This window comes from Bombina bombina, chromosome 4 (genome assembly GCF_027579735.1).
Source record: "Bombina bombina isolate aBomBom1 chromosome 4, aBomBom1.pri, whole genome shotgun sequence".
In the NCBI taxonomy this organism is placed as follows: domain Eukaryota; kingdom Metazoa; phylum Chordata; class Amphibia; order Anura; family Bombinatoridae; genus Bombina; species Bombina bombina.
The window spans coordinates 108,544,300-108,559,515 of NC_069502.1; the positions used below are offsets into that span (position 1 = coordinate 108,544,300).

General features: G+C 39.2%; 2 protein-coding genes across 4 annotated transcripts in view; both read left to right on the plus strand.

Annotated features, from left to right (window-relative positions):
* Positions 1 to 15,216, plus strand: part of LOC128656941 (uncharacterized) — a 239,146-nt gene that overhangs the window by 142,194 nt on the left and 81,736 nt on the right. The window lies entirely within an intron of this gene.
* LOC128655971 (cytochrome P450 2K6) overlaps positions 1 to 15,216 on the plus strand; it is an 81,310-nt gene that overhangs the window by 52,834 nt on the left and 13,260 nt on the right. Inside the window, exon 1 of one of the 3 annotated variants that reach the window (XR_008401950.1) lies at positions 9,658 to 9,764. The exons of the other annotated variants lie outside the window; for them this stretch is intronic. The gene's annotated coding sequence lies outside the window, so the exon portion shown is untranslated. Of the gene's footprint in view, positions 1 to 9,657; positions 9,765 to 15,216 lie in introns of those variants that run through there. 3 annotated transcript variants of the gene reach the window in all.

Genomic DNA, 15,216 nt, shown 5'->3' on the forward strand with positions numbered 1-15,216 from the left:
GCTCTCCAGATCTATATTAGGGATTGTTAGGGCAATGTTGTGCAACATACAGCAAATCAAAAAAATTAAGGAGACTTTGGAGGGGGTGTACTGAAGAACCCCACTGGAGATGTCCAAGCAGTGGAAACAGCTCTTCAATATGCCAAAGGTGCGCTCAATCACCGATCTAGTGGCGATGTGTGCCTCATTGTAGCGCACCTCTTCCACTTCGTTGAGGTTGTGGACGGGTGTGAACAGCCACGGAAGACACGAATATCCAGAATCACCTGCGTAAAAGAAATAGTGCATTGATATTAGCAATCAGAATAATTGAATAAAATATATAATATACATATGTTTGAGTATATAAGAGATATTTATCTATCAGGATTCCCTCTGGCATTTGTACCTCCTGGAAGCGATGGTAGATGGCAGAATTCCGGAGGACAAAGGAATTGTGGTTGCAGCCAGGGAGTCCAGAGCGTACGCTCCTAAACCTACACCTGGCGTCACAGATGACCTTGATATTCAGCGAGTGGTTGTGCTTCCTGTCCCGGTATGGCTCCTCTCTACCCCTGGGAGGCTGCACCAATACATGCGTGCAATCTATGGCCCACAAAACTCTTGGCAATCCAGCCAGATGATAGAACTGGAGCTTGAAAGCACTCCTCAGGTGTATTGGGGAAGTGGACATGATGGACTAGGCATTGGTGCAAAGCATTCAGGACAACCTTCAGATGACATGAGAAGGTTGCCTGGCTCATACCTACACCTAGACCTGCCACAGCCTGGAATGATCCAGTTGCCAAAAATTAGAGGACCAATAGTAATTTCGCCATCCCAGGGATTGCCCTAGTTCTTGCAGTGAGTGGCTCAAGAGAGTCCTTGATTTCGACATAGAGCCTCTCAATAGAGGCCCAATTTAGCCAAAATCTACGGATCACCTCTCGGCCACTGAGGGCATTGAGACCAACCATAGGAAAGAACACCCTCGGCACCCGCTGACGTCTTCTTTGTCGCACAACCGCAGCTATCAACACCCGTCTTTCCCTGTGTCTCCTTAAGTAAAGGACAAACTGTAAGGCATTTAATATGTCCATGTTCAAATTATAATGAAATGAAGTGATTAATAGCCCTTTATATAATGCCAGGTTCTACAGCTTTGAATGATTTCAGCAATTGAGTAAAAGATGCGCAACACATTTCATAACAAATGACTTGCAGAATTTCAGTATTATTGCATCATTTGATGAGCAAATTGATTGAATAATTTATGCACCACAATTGACCAATTTCGGTATTATTGCATCATTTGACGAGCAAATTGATTGAATAATATATGCACCACAATGATTGACAGAATTTCTGTATTATTGCGTCATGTGACGAGCAAATGTTGTGTATAAATTAATATGTATGGAATTAGATCATCCAGATGAGTTCACCAGCTGTAATAAATGCAGGTGTATTGTTTGCGCAATTAACTAAATGACTTATGCACAACACATGAGTATTAAGCTATGGTTGGAATCATAAGTCTGATTTTCTGTGTTTGGATGGCAGCGTTGTGGATGCTTAAAAAGTCAGTGATAACTGTGTTTTTGAAATAGCATATTAAAGAACAATGTGGTGTATTAACATTGCCAAACATAACTTAGAAAGAGAATGCAATGTAGAACATTATGATATGCAATAATTTGTGCAATCGTTAAAAATGTCTTGCTATCTTTTGTGGGATTGAGAATGCCATTTTAAAGTCATTTCAATGTATTTTGGAAGCACAAAGGAAAACAGTGGCATGCAAATTACATAGAAATTACTTTAAAATGGCATTCTAATTCCAACAAAGGATAGCAACAGAATGAAAACAGTGATAATATGTTATTTTTCAAAAAATATAATTACTGACCTTTTAAGTCTCCACGATGCTGCCATCCAAACACAGAAAATCAGAGTTCAGATTTCATCCATAGCTAAATACTCATGTCATGTGTTGTGCTTAAGTAATTTATTGATTTGCAGAAACAATACACCTGCATTTATTACAGCTGGTGATATGTATTTTGCATGTCAGTTTTCGTTCTCTTGCTATCCTTGGTTAAAAAATATTTGCATAGTGAATTAAAGAATAATGTAGAGTATCACCACTGCAAAACATGACAGAAAGGGAATGCTATTTAAAAACTTTCGGCTAGATTACGAGTTTTGCATTATGAGTGAAAAAGCAGCATTATGGCTCTTTTTCACTACCGCTGGTATTACGAGTTTTGCAGGTATATCTGTAGCGCACACTTTTTTGGCCGTAACGCATCTTTCAAAAAGTCCTTTTTCAATGGGACATCCATAGCGCCGGTATTACGAGTTTGCCTGTCCGGCCAAAAAGTGAGCGGTACAGCCTATACCGTCAAGATTCGTACCGTAAACTGAAAGTCAGTAGTTATGGGTTTTGCGCTACAAAGCTGTAGCATAAAACTCATAACTAAAGTGTCACAAAGTACACTAACACCTATAAACTACCTATTAACCCCTAAACCGAGGCCCTCCCGCATCACAAACACTAAAATAAAATTATTAACCCCTAATCTGCCGCTCCGGACATCGCCGCCACTATAATAAGCATATTAACCCCTAAACTGCAGCACTCCTGCATCGTAAACACTAGTTAAATATTATTAACCCCTAATCTGCTGTCCCTAACATCGCCACAACCTACATTACTACACTTATTAACCCCTAATCTGCTGCCCCCAAATCGCAGCCACTATAATAAAGTTATTAACCCCTAAACCTAATCCTAAATCTAACCCTAACACCCACTAACTTTAATATAATTAAAATAAATCTAACTAAAAATTACTATCAATAACTAAATAATTCCTATTTTAAACTAAATACTTACCTGTAAAATAAACCCTAAGGCCTAGATTTGGAGTTCGGCGGTAGCCGTCAAAACCAGCGTTAGAGGCTCCTAACGCTGGTTTTGGCCGCCCGCTGGTATTTGGAGTCAGTGATTAAAGGGTCTAACGCTCACTTTTCATCCGCGACTTTTCCATACTGCAGATCCCCCTACGCCATTTGCGTATCCTATCTTTTCAATGGGATCTTTCTAACGCCGGTATTTAGAGTCGTTTCTGAAGTGAGCGTTAGAGCTCTAACGACAAAATTCCAGCCGCCTGAAAATAGCAGGAGTTAAGAGCTTTCTGGCTAACGCCGGTTCATAAAGCTCTTAACTACTGTACCCTAAAGTACACTAACACCCATAAACTACCTATGTACCCCTAAACCGAGGTCCCCCCACATCGCCGCCACTCGATTAAATTTTTTAACCCCTAATCTGCCGACCGCCACCTACGTTATACTTATGTACCCCTAATCTGCTGCCCCTAACCCCGCCGACCCCTGTATTACATTTATTAACCCCTAACCTGCCCCCCACAACGTCGCCGCCAGCTACTTAAAATAATTAACCCCTAATCTTCCGACCGCAAAGCGCCGCCACCTACGTTATCCCTATGTACCCCTAATCTGCTACCCCTAACACCGCCGACCCCTATATTATATTTATTAACCCCTAATCTGCCCCCCTCAACGTCGCCGACACCTGCCTACACTTATTAACCCCTAATCTGCCGAGCGGACCTGAGCGCTACTATAATAAAGTTATTAACCCCTAACCCGCCTCACTAACCCTATCATAAATAGTATTAACCCCTAATCTGCCCTCCCTAACATCGCCGACACCTACCTTCAATTATTAACCCCTAATCTGACGACCGGAGCTCACCGCTATTCTAATAAATTGATTAACCCCTAAAGCTAAGTCTAACCCTAACACTAACACCCCCCTAACTTAAATATAATTTACATCTAACGAAATTAATTAACTCTTATTAAATAAATGATTCCTATTTAAAGCTAAATACTTACCTGTAAAATAAATCCTAATATAGCTACAATATAAATTATAATTATATTATAGCTATTTTAGGATTAATATTTATTTTACAGGCAACTTGGTATTTATTTTAACTAGGTACAATAGCTATTAAATAGTTAAGAACTATTTAATAGCTACCTAGTTAAAATAATAACAAATTTACCTGTAAAATAAATCCTAACCTAAGATATAATTAAACCTAACACTACCCTATCAATAAAATAATTAAATAAACTACCTACAATTACCTACAATTAACCTAACACTACACTATCAATAAATTAATTAAACACAATTGCTACAAATAAATACAATTAAATAAACTAGCTAAAGTACAAAAAATAAAAAAGAACTAAGTTACAAAAAATAAAAAAATATTTACAAACATAAGAAAAATATTACAACAATTTTAAACTAATTACACCTACTCTAAGCCCCCTAATAAAATAACAAAGCCCCCCAAAATAAAAAATTCCCTACCCTATTCTAAATTAAAAAAGTTACAAGCTCTTTTACCTTACCAGCCCTGAACAGGGCCCTTTGCGGGGCATGCCCCAAGAATTTCAGCTCTTTTGCCTGTAAAAGAATAAATACAATACCCCCCCCAACATTACAACCCACCACCCACATACCCCTAATCTAACCCAAACCCCCCTTAAATAAACCTAACACTAAGCCCCTGAAGATCTTCCTACCTTGTCTTCACCATACCAGGTTCACCGATCCGTCCTGGCTCCAACATCTTCATCCAACCCAAGCGGGGGTTGGCGATCCATCATCCGGTGCTGAAGAGGTCCAGAAGAGGCTCCAAAGTCTTCCTCCTATCCGGCAAGAAGAGGACATCCGGACCGGCAAACATCTTCTCCAAGCGGCATCTTCGATCTTCTTCCATCCGGTGCGGAGCGGGTCCATCTTGAAGCAGGCGACGCGGATCCATCCTCTTCTTCCGTTGTCTCCCGACGAATGACGGTTCCTTTAAGGGACGTCATCCAAGATGGCATCCCTCGAATTCCGATTGGCTGATAGGATTCTATCAGCCAATCGGAATTAAGGTAGGAATTTTCTGATTGGCTGATGGAATCAGCCAATCAGAATCAAGTTCAATCCGATTGGCTGATCCAATCAGCCAATCAGATTGAGCTTGCATTCTATTGGCTGATCGGAACAGCCAATAGAATGCAAGCTCAATCTGATTGGCTGATCGGATCAGCCAATCGGATTGAACTTGATTCTGATTGGCTGATTCCATCAGCCAATCAGAAAATTCCTACCTTAATTCCGATTGGCTGATAGAATCCTATCAGCCAATCGGAATTCGAGGGACGCCATCTTGGATGACGTCCCTTAAAGGAACCGTCATTCGTCGGGAGACAACGGAAGAAGAGGATGGATCCGCGTCGCCTGCTTCAAGATGGACCCGCTCCGCACCGGATGGAAGAAGATCGAAGATGCCGCTTGGAGAAGATGTTTGACGGTCCGGATGTCCTCTTCTTGCCGGATAGGAGGAAGACTTTGGAGCCTCTTCTGGACCTCTTCAGCACCGGATGATGGATCGCCAACCCCCGCTTGGGTTGGATGAAGATGTTGGAGCCAGGACGGATCGGTGAACCTGGTATGGTGAAGACAAGGTAGGAAGATCTTCAGGGGCTTAGTGTTAGGTTTATTTAAGGGGGGTTTGGGTTAGATTAGGGGTATGTGGGTGGTGGGTTGTAATGTTGGGGGGGGTATTGTATTTATTCTTTTACAGGCAAAAGAGCTGAAATTCTTGGGGCATGCCCCGCAAAGGGCCCTGTTCAGGGCTGGTAAGGTAAAAGAGCTTGTAACTTTTTTAATTTAGAATAGGGTAGGGAATTTTTTATTTTGGGGGGCTTTGTTATTTTATTAGGGGGCTTAGAGTAGGTGTAATTAGTTTAAAATTGTTGTAATATTTTTCTTATGTTTGTAAATATTTTTTTATTTTTTGTAACTTAGTTCTTTTTTATTTTTTGTACTTTAGCTAGTTTATTTAATTGTATTTATTTGTAGCAATTGTGTTTAATTAATTTATTGATAGTGTAGTGTTAGGTTAATTGTAGGTAATTGTAGGTAGTTTATTTAATTATTTTATTGATAGGGTAGTGTTAGGTTTAATTATATCTTAGGTTAGGATTTATTTTACAGGTAAATTTGTTATTATTTTAACTAGGTAGCTATTAAATAGTTCTTAACTATTTAATAGCTATTGTACCTAGTTAAAATAATTACAAAGTTGCCTGTAAAATAAATATTAATCCTAAAATAGCTACAATGTAATTATAATTTATATTGTAGCTATATTAGGATTTATTTTACAGGTAAGTATTTAGCTTTAAATAGGAATCATTTATTTAATAAGAGTTAATTAATTTCGTTAGATGTAAATTATATTTAAGTTATGGGGGTGTTAGTGTTAGGGTTAGACTTAGCGTTAGGGGTTAATACATTTATTAGAATAGCGGTGAGCTCCGCTCGGAAGATTAGGGGTTAATAATTGAAGGTAGGTGTCGGCGATGTTAGGGAGGGCAGATTAGGGGTTAATACTATTTATGATAGGGTTAGTGAGGCGGATTAGGGGTTAATAACTTTATTATAGTAGCGCTCAGGTCCGCTCGCCAGATTAGGGGTTAATAAGTGTAGGCAGGTGTCGGCGACGTTGAGGGGGGCAGATTAGGGGTTAATAAATATAATATAGGGGTCGGCGATGTTAGGGCAGCAGATTAGGGGTACATAGGGATAACGTAGGTTGCGGCGGTTTACGGAGCGGCAGATTAGGGGTTAAAAAAATATGCAGGTGTCAGCGATAGCGGGGGCGGCAGATTAGGGGTTAATAAGTGTAAGGCTAGGGGTGTTTAGACTCGGGGTACATGTTAGAGTGTTAGGTGCAGACGTAGGAAGTGTTTCCCCATAGGAAACAATGGGGCTGCGTTAGGAGCTGAACGCTGCTTTTTTGCAGGTGTTAGGTTTTTTTTCAGCTCAAACTGCCCCATTGTTTCCTATGGGGGAATCGTGCACGAGCACGTTTTTGAGGCTGGCCGCGTCCGTAAGCACCGCTGGTATCGAGAGTTGCATTTGCGATAAAAATGCTCTACGCTCCTTTTTTGGAGCCTAACGCAGCATTTGTTTGAACTCTCGATACCAGAGTTAATTTTATGGTGCGGCCAGAAAAAAGCCCGCGGAGCGTTAACAGCCCTTTTACCGCCAAACTCCAAATCTAGGCCATAGATAGCTACAATATATCTAATAGTTACATTGTAGCCATCTTCGGTTTTATTTTTATTTCACAGGTAAGTTTGTATTTATTTTAACTAGGTAGACTAGTTAGTAAATATGTATTAACTATTTACTAGCTACCTATTTAAAATAAACCTGTCTTACACTAACACCTAACCTAACAATTAAATAAATTACATTAATTAAATACAATTAACTAAATTACAAAAAAAACAAACACTAAATTACACAAAATAAAAAAGAAATTATCAAATATTTAAACTAATTACACCTAATCTAATAGCCCTATCAAAATAAAAAAGCCCCCACAAAATAAAAAATCCCCTAACCTAAACTAAACTGCCAATAGCCCTTAAAAGGGCCTTTTGCTGGGCATTGTCCCAAAGAAATCAGCTCTTTTACCTGTATAAAAAATAATACAAACAACCCCCCAACAGTAAAACCCACCAGCCACACAACCAACCCCCCCAAATAAAATCCTATCTAAAAAACCTAAGCTCCCCATTGCCCTGAAAATGGCATTTGGATGGGCATTGCCCTTAAAAGGGCATTTAGCTCTTTTTCAGCCCAAACCCTAAGCTAAAAATAAAACCCACCCAATAAACCCTTAAAAAAACCTAACACTAACCCCCGAAGATCCACTTACAGTTTTTGAAGACCGGACATCCATCCTCAACAAAGCCGGGAGAAGTCTTCATCCAAGCGGCAAGAAGTCCTCATCAAAGCCGAGAGAAGTCTTCATCCAAGCAGCAAGAAGTGGTCCTCCAGACGGGCAGAAGTCTTCATCCTTCCGACATGGAGCGGCTCAATCTTCAAGACATCCGGCGCGGAGCATCCTCTTCTTTCAATGGATATTCAAGAATGAATTCTCCTTTCAATGACGTCATCCAAGATGGCGTCCCTTGAATTCCGATTGGCTTGCAATCAGTCAATAGAATGCAAGCTCAATCCTATTGGCTGATTGGGCTAATAAGGGGTAAGTATAATGTAGGTGGCGGCGATGTTAGGGGTGGGAGATTAGCGGTGTTTAGACTCTGGGTTTATATTAGAGTGTTAGGTGTAAACATAAATTTTCTTTGCTTTACGCTCCTTTATTGCAGGTATAAGGCTTTTTTTAGCCGGCTCTCCCCATTGATGTGTATGGGGAAATCGTGCACGAGCATGTAAAACCAGCTCAAAGCAGCGCTGGTATTTGGGTGCGGTATGGAGCTCAACACTGACATATTGCCTGCTAATGCCGGGTTTTTGCAAACCTATAATAGCAGTGCTATAGGGAGGTGAGCAGTGACAATAACTTGCAAGTTAGCACCGAGCCTCTCATAACGCAAAACTCGTAATCTAGCCGTTTGTGTTGGTAACATTAGTTTTTGCGTATAGAAAACATCAAATATGGTGCAAATAGATTTAAAAAATATAAATAAATTAAGTTAGATATATGTTTTGTATTTAATTTTTTTCTCTATATCTACTGTATTAGTGTGACAAGTTTGGTGCAAAAAAAATAAAATAAATTTGGATATTGTCCGCTTGTTTTGTAATGGGAGACAAAGTTGTAGCATAATCCATAAGTAGTAATGTATTTTTAATTTTTATCCCTATATCTACTAGTGCACCAAATGTGTAGCAATAATTTAGTTTGATTTTTGAAGTGTACATATTTAATAAAGTCTCTAATTTACTGTTATTATGTAATATACTTCATTCTCTTGCAGCATCGAACATAAGCTTTCTGTGTTTTCAGACTCCCATTGAGTTCTATGGCATCCGCGACCTCAAGGGTGGCGGATAAAAAAAAAGGTACGCTGAGTCGGAAAAGACGCGAGCGTAAATGTAGAATTTTGATAACTTTGTGTGAGCTTCAAATAGTGTCGAATAGGAGTGCGAATGGACACAATTCCGCTCGCATTCCACGGGTTTTCAACTCACATCGATGTGCGTCGGATTGAGATTGCGGGATCGTATGTTACATCACAAATTTCAACATTTGCCGATCTTGACACTTTGATAACTACGGCGGATCAATCTCGCAACAATTACGACACGGAATTCCAGCGTATTTTCAGTTGACACTTTGATAAATAGGCCTCACAGTATAGAGACTTTGTGACCATAGCAGATATCCTCTAGCAGGGGAGAGAAGAAAAGTTGTTGTCATACCAAACAGCTGATTACCCAAATGTACCAACACAAATACAGGATCCATATTACAGCCTGCATGTAAGTTTGACAATGATTTGATCAGCTGTTGCAAGTTAACCTTGCAAATAATTATTTCTGTATCCAGTAATTATTTACAGTATGTATCATCTGCCAATGGTTGTTGTTTAACTTTTGTCCTAGGATGATAAAAACCTTTAACCTGCCCTCTGTCCTAATTATAAATACAAATAACTGTCAATATTTTACTAATCCTGTCTAGTGAAAAGCGAAAACATATAACACACCTTTAGTTATTAAGGGGTGGGGCTGAGTGCTGTCAGGGATATGAAGGTTGGTTAAAAATACAGAGCTAGTAATGGTGCAATAATTATCCAGTTCAAACACCTTGTTTACAAGAGGTCTTAGGGCAGAGACTGAAATCACTGCAGAATATAAAAAGGTAAGCGCTGCATGTGAATATTTGGATGTTTTATAGGTGTCTTGATATCTGGATAATAAATATATGTAAGGATCATTTTCTAGGGGGAAGTTTGCATTTTCACTAAAATAAAAGATACATTAAACTTAAATAGGCTTTATTTATAGTATAAAACCAATAATTTGGGTGAAGCGCTGAATCTAACCTCCACTGCCTCACTGAAGAAACTATCCCCTTCCTAGATAGTAACAATTTAAATCAATCAAAAAGTAAGAGACAGTGGGCGCATAAAGCGGGAGGTTAAGTAAATATGTCTATTAAAAAATATATGTAGATAAGTCTATTAAAAATAACTTCAAATGTACCGTTAATGTATAATCATAAATGTTTATTAAAATACTTAACTAATACAATAATGAACTAATATTTAATCCAATATACTCAGAAAAAATACTCAGATAAAATATACTCAGAAAAAATTCTGTTCAATCACTCCCAACTATAGTTGTTCAAACATCCATTCACACACTTCCTTAAAACAATAAAATGTTCCAAAATTAATGTATGCAATCTAAATATAATGCTGGAAAATCACACTGATAGCATGAAGTGTTGACACACTTCTAATGATAACTTAAAATGGAATATCTATTTCTTTAAAAGTCTGAAAAGTAGGGTATACGACAGGCCCGCTACAGCAGGGTTAAATGTAGAGTATATAGTCTCTTCCCAAGAAAATGGTCCCAAATGTAAACAGCCAACAGCCGTCGGTATTTGTCACCGGCGCTGTGTCAAATTCGCCAGTACTGAAGAGCGGTAAAGGAATCAGAGGTTTCTCAATACCTTTTTATAGACTTGCGCAAGTCTGAACAACCTGGAGGTTCCGGAAACCAGGTGACGTAGAAATCTTGGAGACCGCAAGCTGCGGTCGGCTTTTTGTTTGAGCAGAGCGGCTGGAGCCACAGTAAGAAGGCGGATAGCCTTAAGTCCCACAGATCAATAACGGAAGAACCCAGAGAGGCAAATTATCTCTGTTTTGTGTATAAACATTTTTGGCGAATTTGACACAGCGCCGGTGACAAATACCGACGGCTGTTGGCTGTTTACATTTGGGACCATTTTCTTGGGAAGAGACTATATACTCTACATTTAACCCTGCTGTAGCGGGCCTGTCGTATACCCTACTTTTCTGGAGTCGCTAGTGACTGCCGGCGCCTAAGAAAAGTAAATAAAATAGTCCATGTCGTCAATGTCGCCGTCACTATAATAAAGTTATTAACCCCTAAACCTAAGTCTAACCCTAACCCTAACACCCCCCTAACTTAAATATTATTTAAATAAATCTAAATAAAATTACTATTTTTAACTAAATTATTCCTATTTAAAACTAAATACTTACCTATAAAATAAACCCTAAGAAAGCTACAATATAATTAATAATTACATTGTAGCTATTTTAGGATTTATTTTTATTTTACAGGCAAGTTTGTATTTATTTTAACTAGGTACAATAGTTATTAAATAGTTATTAACTATTTAATAAATACCTAGCTAAAATAAATACAAAAGTACTTGTAAAATAAATCCTAACCTAAGTTACAATTACACCTAACACTACACTACAATTAAATAAATTAAATTAATTAACTACAATTACCTAAAATTAAATACAATTAAATAAAATAAACTAAAGTACAAAAACCCCCCACTAAATTACAGAAAATAAAAAAATTACAAGAAGTTTAAACTAATTACACCTAATTTAAGCCCCCTAATAAAATAAAAAAGCCCCCCATAATAATAAAATTCCCTACCCTATACTAAATTACAAATAGCCCTTAAAAGGGCTTTTTGCGGGACATTGCCCCAAAGTAATAAGCTCTTTTACCTGTAAAAAAAGATATACAACCCCCCCCACATTAAAACCCACCACCCACACACCCAACCTTACTCTAAAACCCACCCAATCCCCCCTTAAAAAAAACTTACACTAACCCCTTGAAGATAACCCTACCTTGAGCCATCTTCACCCAGCCGGGCAGAAGTCTTCATCCGATCCGGGCAGAAGTCTTCATCGAATCCGGGCAGAAGAGGTCCTCCAGCCGGGCAGAAGTCTTCATCCGGCGCGGAGCATCCTCTTCGTTCGACGTCCAACTGAAGAATGACGGTTCCTTTAAATGACGTCATCCAAGATGGCATCCCTTCAATTCCGATTGGCTAATAGGATTCTATCAGCCAATCGGAATTAAGGTAGGAAAAATCCTATTGGCTGATGCAATCAGCCAATAGGATTGAAGTTCAATCCGATTGGCTGATCCAGTCAGCTAATAGAATTGACCTCGCATTCTATTGGCTGTTCCAATCAGCCAATAGAATGCAAGCTCAATCCTATTGGCTGATTGCATCAGCCAATAGGATTTTTCCTACCTTAATTCCGATAGAATTCTATCAGCCAATCGGAATTGAAGGGTCTTGGATGACGTCATTTAAAGGAACCTTCATTCTTCAGTTGGACGTCGAACGAAGAGGATGCTCCGCGTCGGATGTCTTCAAGATGGAGCCGCTCCTCGTCGGATGTAGAAGATAGAAGATGCCGCTTGGATGAAGACTTCTGCCCGGCTGGAGGACCTCTTCTGCCTGGATTCGATGAAGACTTCTGCCCGGATCGGATGAAGACTTCTGCCCGGCTGGGTGAAGACGGCTCAAGGAAGGGTGATCTTCAAGGGGTTAGTGTTAGGTTTTTTAAAGGGGGATTGGGTGGGTTTTAGAGTAAGGTTGGGTGTGTGGGTGGGGGGTTTTAATGTTGGGGGTTTGAATATCTTTTTTTACAGGTAAAAGAGCTGATTACTTTGGGGCAATTGTAATTTTTTTTATTTTCTGTAATTTAGTGTTTGTTTTTTTTGTACTTTAGTTAATTTTATTTAATTGTATTTAATTTTAGGTAATTGTAGTTAATTAATTTAATTTATTTAATGATAGTGTAGTGTTAGGTGTAATTGTAATTTAGGTAAGGATTTATTTTACAGGTAAATTTGTATTTATTTTAACTAGGTAGTGTTACAAACTGCTATTTGTAACTGGCCCTTTAAATGGAAAATTGCCCTGCTTCCCTGGATTGTGGAGAAGCCTATTTGCCAGCCTCCTTCCTCATGACTATGGCCCCTGGAAGATTGTGCCCCTGAAAACGTATTAACTTTTATTGGGTGTGTATGGCCCTTTAAGAACCGTCTGGGGACATATTGTGACTTTGGTGAACAATGCCCCTTTAAGACTATGTCCCCAGACCTGTAAAATAACTTGTCCCTGGCTTCTCCCACTTGGTTCAGTAAATAGGGCTTACTGAACCAAGTACCACACAGGCAGAGTGTTCCACAGAAAGGGAGCACTGTTACAAAAGCATTAGTTTTCATTGTGTGCCATTAAGTGCTATGTGACAGAGCCTTCGGTTAGAACTAAAGAGTTAATTTTGTTCAGCTTCAAGAAGCTAGTTTCTAAATACAAGTTTGCTGGCATCAGCTCTAATTAAGTTTAGTGATAAACATTCCCATTGTCTAATCACCTCCAGAGTCAGACTTCTAGTTGATAAGATGGACTGCATTGTTTTCTTGTGTGTAACTTGTTATCTGCTAAAGTAATGTAATTCATTGTGGCCTGTCACAGGGCGTTGTCTCTCTATCTAAATGTATCAAATGTGTGATTGGGGATTTTATGCCTCCCCCTGAGAGTGTCCTTTTTGCATGTAACCATAAAAAGCAGGCTGGGTGTTCCAGCACTTCAGACCTCTTCTGACCCTCTAACTTGCAGCCTTGACTCATGTTTGTAGGGGACAGCTATAATCACTACAGGGATTGCTATGCTCTTCATACTCCCTTAGCTACTGAGCTCTTGTAAGAGCTCTTGTTCCTGATCCTGCTTCGCTCTACAGAAGGAAGAGGTTCACCTACTGGAGCCTGGTCGTAGGTCCAGGGCGCAGAGCAGACGGCGAGATACCAGCCCAGCAGTGGTGGTTCGTAGAGTCTGCATTACTTATGGTGGCTACGCAGTAGTTATGGTGTCTACGGTGCTGATGATCCTTTGGTGAGCGCTAGAAATAATTTAGTTAATAATATTAATTTTATTTAGATTTATTTAAATAATATTTAAGTTAGGGGGGTGTTAGGGTTAGACTTAGATTTAGGGGTTAATAACTTTATTATAGTGGCGACGATGTTGGCGGCAGCAGATTAGGGGTTAATACATTTAATAGGCTATGTGGGCTATGGCGGTTTAGGGGTTAATACTTGAATAGGTTTATTGCGTTGTGGGTTAACGGCGGATTAAGGGTTAATAGTTTTAAGAGGTAGTTTGCGATGTTGGGGTTGGCGGATTTAAGGGTTAGTAATTTAGTTGTTACTTGCGGTGTGGGTTTGATGGCGGATATAGGGGTTAATAGACTTTATTAGTTATTGCGGTGGGGGATTGCGGTTGACAGGTAGATAGACATTGCGCATGCGTTAGTTTATTTTTGCAGGCAATTTTCGGGAGTTACGGTGCTCCCATACTCAGCGCAAGGCCTGCTACGGCTGCCTTTTATGGCAAGGTAAAAATGGAGTAAGATTTCTCACGTAAGGCCTTGCGCTGGATATTGGATACCGATTTACGACGCGGTCCCATGTTAGCCTATGGGAGTAATAATTGCGAGCGACGGGTGAAATATACGCGCGTAACTTGTATGCTACGCCGTATATGTAATACCAAAATCACGGAAAAACTGGTGGCGGAGGATTTTGCGGGTGACGCTGCATATGTAATGGAGGCCTTGATGGCAATTTACCTATTTTAATAATGTTTTGAGCTGTAGGCACCTAGCTGGTATTTTAATGCTTAATTTAATTTGTTGCATGTATAATATACAGAAATGAAACATATACTGTATGTCTGGTATAACTGTTAGATGCTACATAATTCATATAGGAAGAAAAGGTGAATTTGAAATTAACAATAACAGCTCAGGTTTCCAGGTGATTAATTAATGCTGATTATTTTAATTAGCATATTTTGCAACATAGGTGGCATTGCTTCTAAAGGTGGTATTCCTCCTGTTCAATAGGATAATAAGCTGCCTGCACAAATTGTATACCTCTTTCACTGCTATGTGACAAAGATCTCTCCTTTGGGGGGGGGGGGGTAACATATTCTTCCACTCAAGCGGGTATTTATTTATTTATTTTCAAAAAATTATTTGGTGCAGAGACATCTGGTTTTAAAAAAAAATGAACATCTAATATGTATAAAAAATGAAGAAAACAATATTGTGTACAATGTTTATTTACAGTAAAAATCTGACAACAGACAACAATATCACAACAAACCCATACCCCCCAACTGGCCCGATTTTCTCGGGACAGTCCCGATTTTAGGGGTCTGTCCTGCTGTCCTGGGTTGTTAGTCATCTGTCCCGCATTGCCCCATGCATTTAAAAAAAAAGTTTTTT